We start from the raw sequence: 18,149 nt of genomic DNA on the forward strand, positions 1-18,149 counted from the left end.
GGCGGTCTGCAATTTGTTGTAAAGATATAAATATTCAAATAAAAAATGTACAATAAATAATTAATTTAAATTATATTATACAATATCATATAAGTTTTAATTATTATATACAATATCAAATTAGTTTTAATTACATTAAATTTATCTTGAAAGTAAGACTAGCCAATAAGAACAATTCAGTACAACACAAGCAATTAATAGCCATTCTCTGTAAGCATTTCAACTCTTATATAGGGAGTGTGGCATGCTAGGTCTTAGATTTTTATGAAACTTGGCACATATTCCTATAATGATGTATGAAACTAAAATTCATAATAAAATGGTTGCTATGGTCAATGGTTACCATGGCAACCAACATACATTTTTCATGGTCTAAAAAATGCTAAATTTTAATGAAAAATGACCATTTTTGACTAATTAAAAGTCTTTAATACAACAAGATATTTACATGACTTTATCTTTTTGTCAAAATACATCATTTTTATAGTTCTTTAGATAATTTCTAGTATTTGAGTAACTTAACCTCATAAAAAAAATATCCCCCCTTTTTAAGTATGATTTTTCTAAGGAAAAATTGTAGATTTTAGGCTCTTTTGAAAAGCCTGGCATAAATTTTTGCGGACATATTGGAAAAAATAAATACATTGGTTTGAAAGTCCATATATAGTTGTAATATAAACTGCAAAGAACCACTTGGTATTCATATCTTGTTTTCATGTTACCATGGTTACAAACTAATGCTTTTTTAAGAATTCCAGAAAAGGGCAATAGGTATCTACTATCAGTTTCCATATAAATACGTGAGTATTTTAAAATGGATTAAAACCAAATTTGTACATGTAGTACACAATAGGAAAAACAAAGAAAAAAAATCGACTTTCATAACAAAAGGTCAAAGGTCAAGGTCAAAATGGCTCGATTTAGATGGAAAAGTAAGGAAACTAAGCACATTTTTTCAATGCCATAACTAATACTTGTGTTTTAAACAACATAATTATGAATAAACAAAATTACAGTTCTGATGGACAATACATGTAACTAGCATCACATGAATTGGTAAATATGGACAGAAGGTCAAAGTTCAAGGACACAATGGTATATAAAATTTGCCTTTTTGTCCCCTGCTTTCACGTAAAGTGGGGGATATTTATTTAGGTCTGTCTGACGTCTATCCGTCTGTCAGTCTGTCTTTCTGCAACACTTTCGTTTCTGCACGATGTCTCATGAAGCCTTTGAGCCTTTGCAATGAAAGTTTATATAACAACTCCCTGTGGCCTAAGGAAGACCCCCATTGATTTTAAGGTCAAAGGTAAAGACATGAATTCATAAATTCTGTCTGTTTTAACACTTTATTTCCGCGCAATATCTCAAAAACTTCGAGCTTTTGCAAATGAAATTTTACACTGAAACTCCCTATTGCCTAAAGAAGACCACTATTGATTTCGAGTTCAAAAGATCAAAGGTCAAGGTCAAAAATTTATACATTCTGTTTGTGTGTAAAATTTTCATTTCCGTGCGATATCTCAAGAAGCTTTTAAGCTTTGCAATGAAATTTTATATCATAACTCCCTTTGGACCCGCCTGCAACTCTTAAAGTATCCCATCTCCCAAACGCACCATCCTCCGACCCCACCCCTCAAGATCCGTACATGCTCTTTTTTCCTTAAGCAGGGGACACAGCTTCTCTGAATTAGCTTGTTAGTATAGCATTTTAAAACTTGAGTCCTTGAAAATATTGAAAATAATTTGTCTCTGCCTTCTTCCTACGGTTTTCATTTTTTAAAATGAACGTCATGATAAAGTAACCAATGACCAGGACTTACTCTATCCCTTCCAGGAACCATGTAAAAACACTTACCCCACATAAATTGGTTAGAGTCATTTGTAAGAAATTTAACACGGGTCCCTTGTGAAACATTAAGAAGTGTTATATATAAATATGAAATAAAGCGGTTCATTCATAAGTGATTAACCCCAACCCGCCCCCATTCCTGAGTATAGATTTTTTGTGTTTATTTTTCTTTTGGTAGAAAAGGGTGGGGTGGGGGTGGGGGCTTGTAAAAAATTTATGTTTTCATTATGAATAAAATAAAGCTACACAGATTTACTACCCCCCCCCCCCCGCATCAAATGGTCATCCCTTTAATGACAGACATCAACTTACCTACATCATTCAATATAAACTTCAACTTCCAGTTCTGTACAAACATGTAACTGTAGCTTGACTTTAATTATTTAGGTAAAATCAATAGCCTAGTTCTCTCACATTTATAATTCAGTTTTTTTTCCACATTTGTTTTAAAAAGGCACTGACTTTCCAAGGCTGTATTCATTATAATATATCACTCTGACTTATTCTCTTTAGAGAAGTGGAGAGGCTAAAGGTCAGTTTTCTTGTGACAATTGTGTGTATTTATTAGGAATGGCAATTTGCAACCGGTTAACCGATTACTCGGTCGGAACGATGGTAATCGGTTAGAAAATCTGTAATCGGTTAGTCGGAAAAAAGTAAAATATATGTAAATTTGAACGCAATTTCCTTACAAATCATTTTTAAAAATGAAACTTCTACAAACACGTTTGATAATTTAGCGTTTTCACAAATCTATTTAAGCTGATTTGGAGGTAATTATTGTTCTCCTGATTGAGATCGCGGGGTAATTGGTCAGTTGCGAAGTGTTAATTACTGTATATACAACATGTTACCCCGACTGTCCTGTAATTCTTTAATGATGTTAAATAAATCACCGTTGAGCACAGTGAATCATTATGTCTATCTTTTGCAGTTATCTATCAAATTATATTATTAGACAAAAATTGTATATTAAGTGAAAGTTCAGACTTGGTTTTGATTATGGCGACAATGCAGAATGTGTGACATCTGCTCTAAAAAATTATCAACGTCTGATTTCTCAGGCATGTTTCATGGTTTTCGTAATTTTTTTCCTATCTATTGCAATTGAAATAAAATACATCTATATGTACATGTAGTTTCCTGATCAAGATAAACAGATTGTTTCTAACATCTTACTTTGAGTAGAGCTACTTGAAAAAAAATGTCAAGAAAATGTGTATTTTGATACGATTAACCGGTTAATCGGTCGGAACGTCTTGCGGTTAACCGATTAGCAATTCTGTAATCGATTGCCATCCCTAGTATTTATGTTAAAATTGTTAATATAACACGTCTATTACATACATTCAGACGTATTTTAGACGAAATGTCAGTTGAAGTGCAGACCGTCACCGGTTCGAGATTTACACGTTTTCCAGAATCAAAACATGAAGGCTTGCGAAGAGAAGTGGATGTAGGCGAAAGCCTGTCCACTTCTCTAAAGAGAATACACTCTGACTGAGACATTGTACCTTTTCTTACAACCAATTCAATATAATTCTGATATCTCAAGTTTATCTTTTATCTCCATTTTAAAACTCCTAAGACCTTGAGGCTTATAGGCTTCAATATCATGAATGTGCACAGAGCTGATTTCCTCTACAATGTGGTCTTTTACATTTCACCACTGTTCACTTATCAAAATTATTCTTTTGCATGCAGGAAATAAACAAAGAGGTTAAAATTTGTATGCACATTAAATAAACAGAAAAAAACCCACTTGATTTGACTTGGAATCCAGGATACATGTTGATAATGTAAACAACTTCCAGTCAGTTTTGTCCAATGATTTTTTTATCTCTCGCACTAAAGAGCTCACAATTATCAAAGGGAGATAATTCAATTTTTAAATGAATGTCTGCTATTTTAACCATAGATTTCTTATATTTATAGACTGAATACCAACAATGTTTTTAAATGCCTTTTAAAATCAGACATCATACTTTTTATTTCTGTGAGTAACATGAATTGAAGTAGCCGCATTTTATTGATTGACATTCCCAAAAATTGCATTTTTTCAGAAAAAATCAACTTTAGACACCGTTTCCATGGTAACTACTCAACATTCATATGATCTAACAATATTTTTTGGAGTAGTTTATGAGGTGGTAAATTCTAGCCAGATTTGAAAAAAATCTGTGACTATGCGTGCCACAAAAGTTTAAGTGGTTACAGAGAATGGCTATTAATTAAGAGACTGATTCCTTTTGCCCATTTCCCAAGAGATGTAGATAACACCTGCTTGATCAGAGATGCTCTACCAGTTATCTCCTCACACTAAACTCATTAATTTATCTCTAATTTGACATGCAATTTTCTGCTATCAAAATTTTCCTTGACCAGTGCCTGATCATTACACCCATGAGAGAGGTGGAATTTTTCTTGTTACAGATTGCTGTAAAGAACATAATGAAAGAAATAAGACTAGTATTTTCTTGATTTAACACTTTTTTAATAAAGATACTGCAATACTCTGACATCTTTTGGGATTGTGTAATTTAAAAGTTAAAAGACAGTTTTTTGATTCTAAGTCTAATGGTTTTCTAGTTATGATTTGTCCATATTTGGCCATAGCGTCTTTATTAGAGGTCAGAGCGACCTGGTTTTAATGTGCAACACATCTTCTACCCTAGATGTATCAGCTGACAAAGTTTGATAATTCTAGGCCTAATAGTATTAAAGTTATGAATCGGACATGAAAAAGCTAACAGACGGACGGACATGAACGCTATAACATAATACGTCCCGTCTTAAGACGGACGTATAAAAAATATAATGAGTAATTAAATCTTCACTGTAAATGTTTAAGGAAATTGTGAACACCTCTCACATCTAGAAAACATTAGCGATTTGGTACTTTCTCTGAAAAACCCAGCGGAGGGTATTTGTCCCTTTTGGACAGTTCTAGTTTCATCCTTGGTTTTTCTTCACTTTCTCTACCTCATTGGTACCTTTAGCAAATCTCTAGTCTGAGTTTCAGCCAACTATTTTCTCCCACTAGCAAAAGGGAATGCATACTTTCCCGGTGTTTAATATTCTGCATGTTCATATTGTTTATTAATGTGTCGTTCCCTTTCATTGCCTGTGAATCTGAACATTATTGGATTAAATTTTTAAATCGGTTGGAAATGTTCATATCTTTCTATGATTTCTCCAAATCCAATGTATTTGTAAACATCCCGTCTTTCTTCGTGGATCCTAATTAGGGCCGTAGGGGGTTCTATGACTTGCTTTTGCAGAGATTTTACATTTTTTTTGAAATATTTAATATTTCTAGATAATGACATCCTCAATGCTTTCTTTTTATTTTTCAGCCTTTCTTCGTCGGTTACTGCCTGTTTGTGTACAAAATCAGTTATACCTAGAAAGATTTAAACAATTTTTATGCTAAATACATCATTGTTGTTTAACATTTCAGAGTTCTGATCCGCTGTTCTCCAGTAAATTAAGTAATAAAATAGAAATGTGTTTGTGTTTCTTCATATTTCACAAATATATCGATAATTTTTTATACATGTACAAGTATTGATTTAAGAACATTTTTCTCGTTTTGTCCTTTACGAGGTTTGCTACACTAGGAACACTTTCGAACAGAACTTGACGAGTTTGCACCGTTTGGAAACTTTCCCGATTTATAGAGGGTACCATCACTGTGTCAGAATGCAACTAATTTCCTTCTCGTTTTATAGCGGTTAATTTTCAGTTTCTGTTTTTGCTCAAAGGTAACGCTTCTATTGGATTCATAAATTCTAACACAGTGAATTGTTATGCCCCGCCATGAATATTGCCGGGGCATATAGTGTTTGTCATGTCCGCCTTCCATCCTTCCGTCTGTCTTTCTGTCGTGCTTTGCGTTTAACTCAGTTCAAAGTTCAGTTTCATAGAAACTATCCAAGATATTTTTATCAAACTTCATAGGCTCTCTGACAGATATTGATGAGAGCTATGCAAATGCATCAACACTTTTTGGCCTTTACCTTTCCTTTTGGCCTTGACCTTACTTCTCCTAAATTAGTGTTTAGCTCAGTTTTGAAGATACCATTCAAGATAGTGTTATCAAACTTCATATGCTGATGCATACTGATGAGGTCTATTCAACTGCATCAACATTTTTTGACCTTGACCTTTCCTTTGATCTTGACCTCACTTTTCCTAAATTAGTGTCAAACTTCTTATACTGATGTAAGCTGTTCAACTGCATCACCATTTTTTAACTTGACCTTTCATTTGACCTTAACCTCAATTTTATCAATTTGTGTTTAACTCAGTTTTAAAGAAACATTCGTAGAATTTTCATCAAATTTCCTATGCCGATGCATACTGATGAGAGCTTTTCAACTGCATCAACATTTTTTGACCTTGGCCTTTCCTATGACCTTAACTTCATTTATGTTAAATTAAGCTCAGTTTTAAATAAACCATTCCAAATATTTTTATCAAACTTAATATACTGATACGTATTTGTGAGAATTATTTAACTGCATCAAAAATGTTTGAACTTGCACTTTCCTGGGACCTCACTTTTCTTAAATTTGCATTTTGCTTAGTTTTAAAGAAACCATTTCAGATATATTTGTGTAAGCTTATGCACTTATACATAATTTGGTGAGAATTTATGATCTAATCCAACTTTTTAGATTTCAATTTTAAAGAAACTATTCAAGATATTCTCATCAAATTTATACACTAATGCAAATTTTCATGTTGCATTACTAATATACCCTCGGCGGGGTATTCATGTCCTATGAACATATTACTTGTTCCAAATACGTTTTGCTTCTTTTCAGTGAAATGCAGTCCACATGAACGAACGATGATACTCATACATATTGCAATTCCTGTATTGAACGCCAAGACACCCAAACTTATGGCAAGGTCTACCTTGTTTGCTGAATATTATTTATCATCCAGACAACATGTTGAAGACTTTCATTTTGGTTCTGTGTTAGACAATTTTTACATCCTTATAGCAGATTGAAAGAAAAAAGGTGACACAAACAGAATGTCTACTGAGACTAATGCCATTTCTGCACCAGTAGTCAGAGCACACAGACAATTCATATTGTCCCGAAGGAGTCTTTGATCAGGAAACTGGGGATAGTACATATACACCAGTAAGTAATACACTTCCAGCTGAAGTTGTGCCAATTCTTAAGCCAGTGTTTGATTCCCTACACTTGAAAAGAATCTACCATCACCAGAGTCAATCTGACCGGTCCAGAAAGGGGTTTTCCATTCCTTCAAATGATGGATAATTTTTATGATTTTGTACGTAAAAAATAAGATTTTTTTAACAAAATATGGTATAATATTTAGTATTGGTTAATAAACTTTAAAAAATTGATTTGATTATTGAAACGATCAACGTGAAAAGAAAAGTTACTTTTGTATTTGGTAATCAAGTCCTTAGTTGGGTCTCAATTCTCTTTTGAATATGGCTTACACATTTCTCCTTTCTGGAGTAGGGTTTGTATTTCAGTACCCGTTGGAAGGCTTTACTGTCCCCATCCCCTATAAAAGGATTGTATCTTAGATTGTACTCATGGACTGACCTGTTAAACAGAATGGAGGCACCTTCTGTTTCAATATTAATGCGCTGTACACTGCCATCATGGCTTAACATGCATTCAGTTTCATGGCTTAGAAACTTGGGAGTTGTCTTATCTTCCCATTTTAGCACTGAAGACACACAGAAGACATGTAATGCACATCCAAGACTCCCCCGTATCAGATAATATTATAGTTACAAATCCATGACGCGAGGATAAACAACGATTCAGCCATGATCCATCAATTGTCACTCCACGGTCAACCACACTATCAGGGCACAAGCTCTCATCTTCATTTTCTTTAAATGTATGTACTCGTTTTGCTGCATTTTGTAATTCTTTCAGAAGTACTGTGTTTGGTTGTGTGTGTTGTTTTTTTTTTTTGTGATATGCTTAGTGTGGTCACTCTATGGTGTTGCTGATACTTGTAGTAGTAAGTTCGTTTCTGCACAATATTTTGATGCTGCATTTTTTCCTTGTCAATTATCCGCATTCCACGAACAACACTTCTGTTTAAATGAATGGGAACCGTTTGTGCACAATTTTGAAGTGAAATTTTTTGACACTTTAGCAAAAGACTCGGAACACAGTCCATTTTGTTTGCGTAGACAGTTCAGTATATAAATAATGGCTTAACAATAATTACAAAGGTTCATTTACCCGTAACATTTTACATGTATGTTCACTTGAGAATTCAAAATGTCGAAGTCCACAATGATGCTACCTCCGTTTTCCTCTTGCAAATGTTCAGATTCAGCTTGAATTTTTCTGGATGAAACACTGGTACTTTGTTAATCCTGTGGTCTTGCTTATACTATGGTCCTTTCATAGATACTTTTAAATAATGTTTATCATCATCAGGCATGGGCTTCTTGTGCTTTTTTTTACTTCGACATTATGTATACAGAAGTGATGTTGATAGAATGGATTTTTTTTATAAGGATGAAATCATGAGGATAAGTCCTTATAATTCATATGGAATGATTCCTGTATCAATTTTCAGCTTTGCTATAAAAACAAGAGGCCCAAGGGCTTTAACGGTCACCTGAGTACAATACAACAATTTAGAGGATCCATAAACTAATAAATGAAGCTTTGTTGCCCAAAAGCAAGAAAAATAGTGTGATTTGCGTCAACAAATTAATTGGTCTAGTATCTATCTGTCCCCCATTTATCACTATTACCATGCAGACTATTAACAAACTGTCTTATTTTTTAACCCCATATTATTACTTCTCACATTGGCCTCTCTTGACCTTTGAAGAACAATTAAAAAAGATGTTATTTTTGTCTCAATTCTATTCATCTATTATTTCCAAGTCTACCTGATCATTAAAACTATGAAAGTACTTTTTCCAAAATTCTCTTATTCTATTAAGCATTCAAATACATTATTTACAGTGATTTATTATCAAAGGTGAATGGCAAAAAGGAATAACTTTGCTCAACAGAATACAAGTTAAAAAAAACACTGGCCAGGACCAGAACACTTGATTAAATGGTCCAGGTGTTCAAAATTCTGGTAGAAATACCCTTGCATATTAAAACTTTTCTCTGTTTGCCTCGAATATGCCAAGAAGCATAGAAAATTTTCAAAGAAATGCATTTTCACTATATTATTAAATAAATAAAGCCCCATCCTTACACCAGAACATCTGACCCATTGGCCATAAGCTAACAATTCTGGAATAAGCACCCTTGCTCATCATAACTATACACTTGTTTCTTTGCTCTATAACCAGTAGTAAAAAAATATTTTGAAAGAAATTATGCATTTTCACTATGTAATCAATAGAGCCCCCACCAGAACCCTTGACCCTGGGGCCATGAATTTCACAATTCTCCCTTATAATCATGCACTTCCTTTATTTGAAAAATACCAAGGAGCAGGAAAGAAAATTTTGAAAGTATTTATGCACTTTCACTATATAATCAATAGAGCCCCGCCCTAACACCAGAACCCCTGACCCAGAGGCCATGAAATTCACAATTTTGGAAGAGGAAACCGTGCTCGTCATAACTATGCATCAAGTTAGTTTGTCTAAAACCCAAGAGCAGAGAAGAAGATTTTCAAAGAATTAATGCAATTTTACTACTAAATCAATAGAGCCCCGGCCTAACATCTGAACCCCTGACCCAGGGGCCATAAAATTCATAATTTCTAGAAAGGCAGCCATGTTCACCATAACTATGTTCTTAAATAGTTTATTTTATACCCAGGAGCAGAGAAGATTTTCAATAAATTAATGTATTTTCACTATATAATCAATAGAGCCCCGCCCTAACACCAGAACCCCCGACCCTGGCGCCATGAAATGCACAATTTTGGAAGAGGCACTCTATCTCATCATAAATATGTACTTAGTTTATTGAATACCCAGGAGCAGAGAAGATTTTCAAAGAATTAATGCATTTTCACTATACAATCAATAGAACCCTGCCCTATTACCAAAAAACCTGAACTTGGGGCCATGAAATTCACAATTTTGGAAGAGACGCTCTTGCTCATCAAAACTATGTACTTAGTCTATTTAATACCCAGGAGCAGAGAAGGTTTTCAAAGAATTAATGCATTTTCACTATATAATCAATAGAGCCCCGCCCTAACACCAGAACCCCCGACCTTGGGGCCATGAAATGCACAATTTTGGAAGAGGCACTCTTGCTCATCGTAACTATGTACTTATTTAATACCCAGGAGCAGAGAAGAAGATTTTCAAAGAAATAATGCACTTTCACTATATGATCTATATAGCCACGCCCTAGTACCAGAACCCCTGACCCTGGGGCCATGAATTTCAAAATTTTGGTAGAGGGCTAACAGTTTTAGTGCTTGATGTCCAGGAGTAAAGAAGAAGATTTTTAAAGATTGCATTATTTTGGTGGTTTTAGCCCCACCCTTCTGGCCTCAGGGGGGCAGGTACCATGATATTCACAAATTTTGTTCCCCTTCACCCATAGATGCTATATGCCAAATTTGGTTGAAATTGTTTGAGTGGTTTCAGAAAAGAAGTTAAAAATGTTCAAATGTTAATGCACATCGCATGACGCACACCGACGGACAAAAGCGGATAGCAATAGGTCACCTGAGTGACTCAAGTTACCTTATTATGTATGTTGTATCTTGTTAGAGAAAATTCTCTGATGTGCTAACAACTTAATACCGAGGCCAAGCTTTATACATAAGGACTCAGTGCATGTACTGTATAAATTTTCAGCTTTTCTTTGAAAGATTAACTACGGTTTCTTGTTAAAGAAAAGTCTTTGATGTGCTGACGCTAATACATACAGTCACAGACCAAAACAGAAATTTCAAGATATTTGAAATTTGATATTTCATATGCAAGAAATTCACTACACCCGTAATTTCTGGAAAATTAGAAGTAAAACCCTGTTGAAAAAATCTAAATAAAGAAGATCAATCAATTAAGCTATGTCCTTAAGCGAATGTAGAAATGAAAATGAGCCAATGTGATGGATACTCATACTTACTACACAATTTTAAGAGTCAACTTCATCCACCACAGCTAAGACACGAAACTTGACAGCAGGAAAAATGGAACTGGAGCCAGTGTGTGAGGATTCTCATACCAACTTCACCACTACAAAAGTCAACTTAACCAACCATTTCACTTCAAAAACAAAAAAGATTTTAAAAACATTAAAAAAAATGGCGTGCTAATAATACTAGACACTTCTGTCCATTTTGCTTTAAGTCTGTATCCAATTTCTTACAACATTTAAATTCTAAGGTACATAGGAGCCAGACTTATAAAAATGAGGACCCTAGTTAGTAAAGAACGCCGGAGGACAATCACCGTGTTAAGGAAAAAAAAGGAGATCATGGCTTATCAGTTTTAACACATTTTGGATACTGAGGTTTGATATTATCAAACCTTGTAAGTTGTCGAAACTCAACGAAAGTAGAAATGGAAATGAGCCAGTGAGCAAAGGTACTCTTATACTAACGACACAACTACAATAATCAACTTGATCCATAGCTAAGACACGAAACTTGACATCAAGACAAATGGAACTGGAGCCAGTAGGTTATGATAATAGTAATCCTGTCTCAACAAAAGATCTAAAAGGGTCATCATTAGGGCCCCGCAAAGATTTGCGGGTGCCCTATAGCAATCACTCTGTCTGTCTGTCTGTCCGTCTGTCATTCTTCCTTCCACAAATTTTCTGTTTTTTTCTAATAACTTTTTTTGTAGTTGAGCAATTAAGTTCAAATTTGGTATTTTGGTTGAAGAGGCAGTAAGACATATTTTGATGCTAAGTTTGGTTCTCTGTGTCATCCAGTTTGGAGCTGGGGTGGTGGGGTAGATTCCTTATCTTTACATTAGAATGAATGCCAGAGCAAAGAGAGATAACTGCTGAGAATATTCCTATTGTAAACTATGAAAGCTGCAACTAGTCCCATGGGATTAATTAACTTTCCTCTTGAAGAAAATCCAAAGCATTATCTGTTTCTGTCAAATTGAGATTAATTAACACCTCTGTCTGCAAATGAAGTTTGTTTCGAAGTTGAGGTCAATTCTGAATGATGTTTACATTCTCTGAAATGTGGATTTAAATAATATTCATACTTTATTTTGGTAAAATACACAATGAGTTATGATTTTATTGAATTCTAAAAACAAGATATACATAGAGATATGTTTTTATTTTATTTATTTATTTTTTTTTAATTTATTTATTCATTTTTTTTTTGCTGCTGTATATAAATTCAAGAATACTATTAATTTTATCACCTAGTCCAATAATAAACTCATTCTATCATTACTGAGAAAGTTCTTATTGTAAACTTCGAAGAAAAGGATGAGAGAGCAGTACAATTAATCCCCTGGGATTAATTATCTTGTCTGGGGCAGAAAATTTTCCAGGCTTATCTTTATTTGTCACTTTAAGATAAATTAACCTTTGTCTGCAACTGATATTTGTTTTGAAGTTAAGGTCAAGCCTGTGTGATATTTGCATTCACTGAAGGCTGACATTTTAAAAAACACATGCTTTATTCTTGTTTAAATATACATTTAATTGAGTTATTAAATACAGGGATACTCTTTACAGGTTGTTGGATATTTAGGAATTATCTTGAAATTTTATAAATAATACAGCTGTTATTGGATATTCTTCTTCATATATTTTTTAATTTTTGTAATCAAAATTCTCATTCTGTAAGCTGCACCCTTATACCTCTACCCCTCGGCGGGGCCCTTGCTGACTGGTCAGTTTTCTAGTTACCAACTACATCCGGTCTAACTGTTAGAGATGAAAAGTTACCTTTAGACCTTCTAGGTGATGAGAATAATGATTGGATTTATGAAATGGTTAAGGATAATTCAGAGTCAGATTTAGAAGAGAGATCTTTAAGACTTATGTTGAGATTATCTCCTCATCCACTTCTGTTAAAGGTGTTATTAGAAAGGAGAGTTTTGAGGATGATTTGCTTGTAATTTCATCTACAACATATAATGGCAAGGACAAGGATTCAGAGAATTCTGACAGTGACTTGTCTGATGAGTTTTTTTTACCCCCCCCCCCTCCCCTCTTAGGCCATTAAGTAATCCACAGTCACTTGAAAATGACAACAATGCATCTTCTTTGGATTCTGATAGTGACATGGGCATTGGAGCTCCTGTTGCATAACTGTAGGTTTTTTGTAAATTAAATTTTCTTTAAAAAAAAATACAATAATGCGTATATACAATTAAAATTTTACGATGTCTTTCGATCGTTTGAATATCTAGTCAGATTAGATACGATGTCATAAAATTTGTAAATTTTTTTATGGTTCTATCCATAATATTTATAATTTACTAAAAAAATACCTTTTGCTCATTTTATGCATAGGAAAACCTTGTGTACGAGTTGACTTCAGTTTTGCGTTCGAGTTGACGGCTTGTGTACGACTTAGTTTGTATACGACTCAGGTTGTGTACGAGTTGACTGGACACTGATTGTTACATTCTTTTGGTGCATTTGGTTTTTGCTCTACTGGTCAGAGACCAGAAGAGCTTCGGTGGTAGTAATGTGTCCGTCAGTTTGTATACAATTTTTCAAAATGCTTCTCCTCCTACAGTTTTGGTCTGATTTGAATATAACTTGGCACACAAGTAGATTACACTAAAATACACATTTTTGATTTCGGTAAGTGATTTATTTCATGGTTAAATACTTTCAAAACATTACTCCTACAGTTTGGTCTGATTTTAATACAATAGGGATTGCAAGAAGACTACACTAAGATACATAATTGTCTTTATCGTTTTGTGATGAGCGATGTTGCCATGGTAACTAAAATCGAAATTTCTGTGAAATTCTTTAAAACATTACTCCTCCTACAATTAATTTTGCCTCAAAATGAGACTTATCCAAGGATCATTATTCTATTTATTGCTATTAGAAAGTTTCAAGTCTCAGGTGCTACTTTTCTATTCCTTTATTAAGAGTACAAACCAGTAGAGCTTCTGTCTCGACAGAGACTTCCTTTTTTTTTTTATTTTTTTTTTTTATTTTAATTTGTTTTTGTTTTTGTTTTTTTTGGTTTTTTGGGGTTTTTTTGCAATTGATTGTTACTGTGTTTTTTTTCCAACTGTTACATCATTTACTTCCAAAATAATGAACAACAAGAAACATCTTGACGCAAACCATTTGTTCCTTTTATGATGCAACAAACTGAAATGCTTGATCCGTTATTGTCATCTCTCTCTCGAGATGACATATTAAGATTGAATGTCGGAAGTCGAGTCCTGATGTAAGCTGCCATTATTGGCTGGTGGTCTAGTGATCGAAACGTTCTATTCATAAGCTGGTGGTCTGAATTCGAAGATGACGCGATATCTATATATAGAATTGTTCTTCGATAAACAAAACTGCTTACAGACTTAAAGCTGAAAATGTATGGCTGTGCCCCCCCCCCCCTCCAAACTGAAATTGCTCCCTAAGGGCCTCTTTATATAAAGATATGCTTATTTTTTCCAAAATTCTCTCTCTATCTTTGATAAACAAATTTAAAAATACAAATAAAAAACAAATATTTTATTATTTCTTAATTGAATGACCGTCACGGTAGGTCAGTCGATAGAGCGCTCACTCCGAATTATGTAGATAACTAATGTCTTAATAAATCGATCTAGTGCAAGGGCATACCCTCAATAGATGATGACAAGTTTTTGATCATAAACTCTAGAAGTATTAAGCTATTTGACAAGTGCTGCGATCCTTTTGAAATTTCTATATTTAATGAAGCTGACCAGCAAAAAAATTCAGTATGCATTCATACAAATATTATTTTAACTATGAAATAGTAGAATCTATATATAGGATCGCAACACTTTTCACAAAGTACAATGGGTGTTGAAATTATTTATAAATTAAACTTCGAATTTTAACTTGGTTATGCCCTTGCACTATTGAGATTTAAAGGTGACCTCAATACTGCAAGTATATGTGCAAAAATCACGTGACTGCCACATCACGGGACAAGTCTATATAGAAATTTAATCTTCCTCAATATGTACTTAATAACCATAATTACACTTGTCCGATATTGGTAAAAAAAAACTTTGTATCATAAAAAATCGCCGATATTTCCATTGCGCACCTCAACTGTACTGCGTCCCTCTCCGAATCCCAGTCCCAGGAATTGAGGGAGAAAAGGGCTAGTTATCTTGGACGTCATATCGCTTACAAGTACCAAAGCAGTAGAGACTGAAAAAAAAATTCATGAAGTCAAGATTTAGTTATATACTCTCCATTATTTTTTGAAATATAATTACCAACCCATCCTCACAATGTCAAGGTTTTGTGATTTCGGAACTCCACACAAACCCTTAACATAAGTCGCTATTTAACAGTTGGGCTAGAAAGCTACTATTTCATTTGTTCCTGGTCTAGGGCTGGAACCAATCAGAAAACAGCTTTTATTGTAGGTAAGTTTTGTAAACAAATATGACTTGTCTTTCAAATGGAAAGTGTCGATATTCTAGGATTTGTGACTAGTAACATTAAATGAAACATCGGGGAGTTAATTTTTGGAAGATCGGTCTCCTAACAATCACAAAAGATATGCTTTTGAGTTGGGCCATTTGAAACGACAGATATGAAAAATACATTCTCATTGGTTAGTTTATAATTACCCATTACGTCACGTGTAACCACAAACCCAACTTATTTAATCTGGAAATTATTCAAACTACGAATTTCGGGAAGCGTTTGATTAACACGTCCTTGCACTTTCACAATTTTTAACTCTATCCTTAATACTTAAGAAAAGTAGCAATTTTGTTGTGCATTAATGAATAATATTACATCTATAATCCAGAAAATTCAGAGTAAGAATGTGCGAAAGCAAAACCCACTCACTTAAGTATTGTCAGCCCGTGCTCAGTGTTGTGTAGTTGTGTACAGAGTTTAACAAATTGACTACACCCCTGAAACGTAAACTGTTTTTGTAAACAGGGCACGAGCTCTGTTGTTGTTAATGTTTACGTTTCACCGGGTGTGTTCAATTGTTAAACTCTGCACACACCACTGAGCACGGACTGACAATACTGGTGAGAGGATTTTGCTTTCTACATTTCAACTCTGGAATTTCTGCATTATAGTTTTAATATTTTTCATTAAAAAACAACAAAATTGCCACTTTTCTAAAGTACTAGGTATAAAGTAAAAATTTGTGAAAGTGCAAGGATGTGTCTATCAAACGCGTCCAGAAATTCGAAGTTTCAATAACTTCCAGATAAAATAAGATTTTTATCAAATTTTTGTATGAAATGCTTTAGCAACATATAAGTCATGAAATTATACAGAAAATTTGAGTAAATATTAACTTCAAATCTGTGTCTAAACATCTTTAGTAAGTTGTAAACAAAATATATATACCATACGAGATATCATTATAATCTTGTACAAATTTTGATGAACTACAGCAATAACGCTTCACACTACAGGACATTCTTACAAAGTCTAAGTAATTCTTTGTAATTAAGAACTGGGATTGATTAAAATAAAATAGTATTAATAACTTAACATTCAACAAATTATTGAAATTAGGAAAAATAATTTCGTAATTCATCAATGATAACCAAAATCTAGCAATACCCAAAGTATTCAGAAATATACGAAAGTTGAAATTAAGAATTTTTTGTTGTTGTATAATAAGCATACAGCTCACTTAAATTATCCGAGTTAAAAAAAGAAACGAAACAAAACAAACAACTCATATTTTTACCAGTAGTTTCTGTTTCTAATACGCAAGTTTGTGTCGATTGGTATATACGTATTTTTTTTTAAACAAAAGAATCTGTTGGACTTAATCAGTGTTGAGCATGTTCTGTTGATTATGAAACTTTGTCAGTGATAATTTGTTCTTGTGTTTAATTAACTATGAAAGCTTAAGGCATGGTTTTCTTTTTTCTTTCTTTTTTTTTTTTACTATTTGTAGAAATGCGATAAAACGTTGGAATTTCGTCCAGGAACCCTTGTAAATGTTAAAGTCATGTTAATTTTAACTAATCTACAATACATCATATTTACAATTAATACGGACTTGGTATTTAAATGGTGTCCTTTTTGATTACAGGTTTTTGAAGAATAAAAGGGGTTAATAATCATTTATAAGGTGTTCGTTTTCAGGAAAAAAAATCAATAAAGGGCTTGTACCTAATTTTCAAAAATATTAAATTTGGAAAATTACGAACTGTTTGTGGGCTACATTGTATAAATTTCTGACGCAGACATTCGATAACGTAGTATCAAAAGAAGAATCATACTACAAAATACATGTACACACTTCAGTGGCGGATCCAAGATTCTTGAAAAAGGGGGGTGATTAGTTGAAGGTCGGAGTGGGGGCCCAGGGACCAAACCCCCAAAAATTGATTTATTAAATGACACAAAGGGGTTGGGGTCCCCTGTCCCCTCTAAATCCGCCAGTGCTCTTTATATATTTAAAGAAAACCAATCGTAAAAATTTAAACAGTCAAAATGTTTTTCGTGATAAAATGAAGCACATTTTCATAAAAGCTGACAAAGCTTCGTTGTATTTATACTATAGCAATAACAGTGATACACTTATAGATCTTAATTACAGTAATGTCTAGATAATCAGATTGCCATTTATGCAAGATACTTTCTGAAAAAATAGATATCAATGTATTACAATAAATATCACCTTCAATTAAAAGTTGTCAAATGTACATTAGAAAGTAAAGACAGTTTATTACCAACAATTAATTACGGATGAAAAAAAAATCACTGAAAACCGCTGAATAGGGTACATGTGACGACTCTGTCATATAAATTAAGTGCGCCTTGCTCTGTAAATATTGAAAGACTCTGTAACAGATTACGAGAACATCTTGGAAGGAGTAAAATACTCATATATGTGTATTACGCTATATATGGTCTTATTACAAAGAGAAATTGATAACTGGCTTTATATAACGATTTATTTGGTATTGGGTAAAATCTTTTCTACAGAAATGTTTAAAAAATGGTATGTCAGTACAATATAAACGAAAACGAAAGGACATTACTTTATAGATGTTTTCTCTATGTTACAGTGCTATTTTTATAAGTCTGGAGATTATTATTAATACATTGTTTGAAGAAATCAATGAACGTTGAACACTGACGCGCCTATGAGTGCAGTATTGTAAAGTCCTTTAAATGAACTTTAAATAGGTTAACGTTCG

Source organism: Saccostrea echinata, unplaced genomic scaffold (genome assembly GCF_033153115.1).
Source record: "Saccostrea echinata isolate AGI-Se365-2 ecotype Australia unplaced genomic scaffold, CSIRO_AGI_Sech_v1 ptg000033l, whole genome shotgun sequence".
Taxonomy (NCBI): domain Eukaryota; kingdom Metazoa; phylum Mollusca; class Bivalvia; order Ostreida; family Ostreidae; genus Saccostrea; species Saccostrea echinata.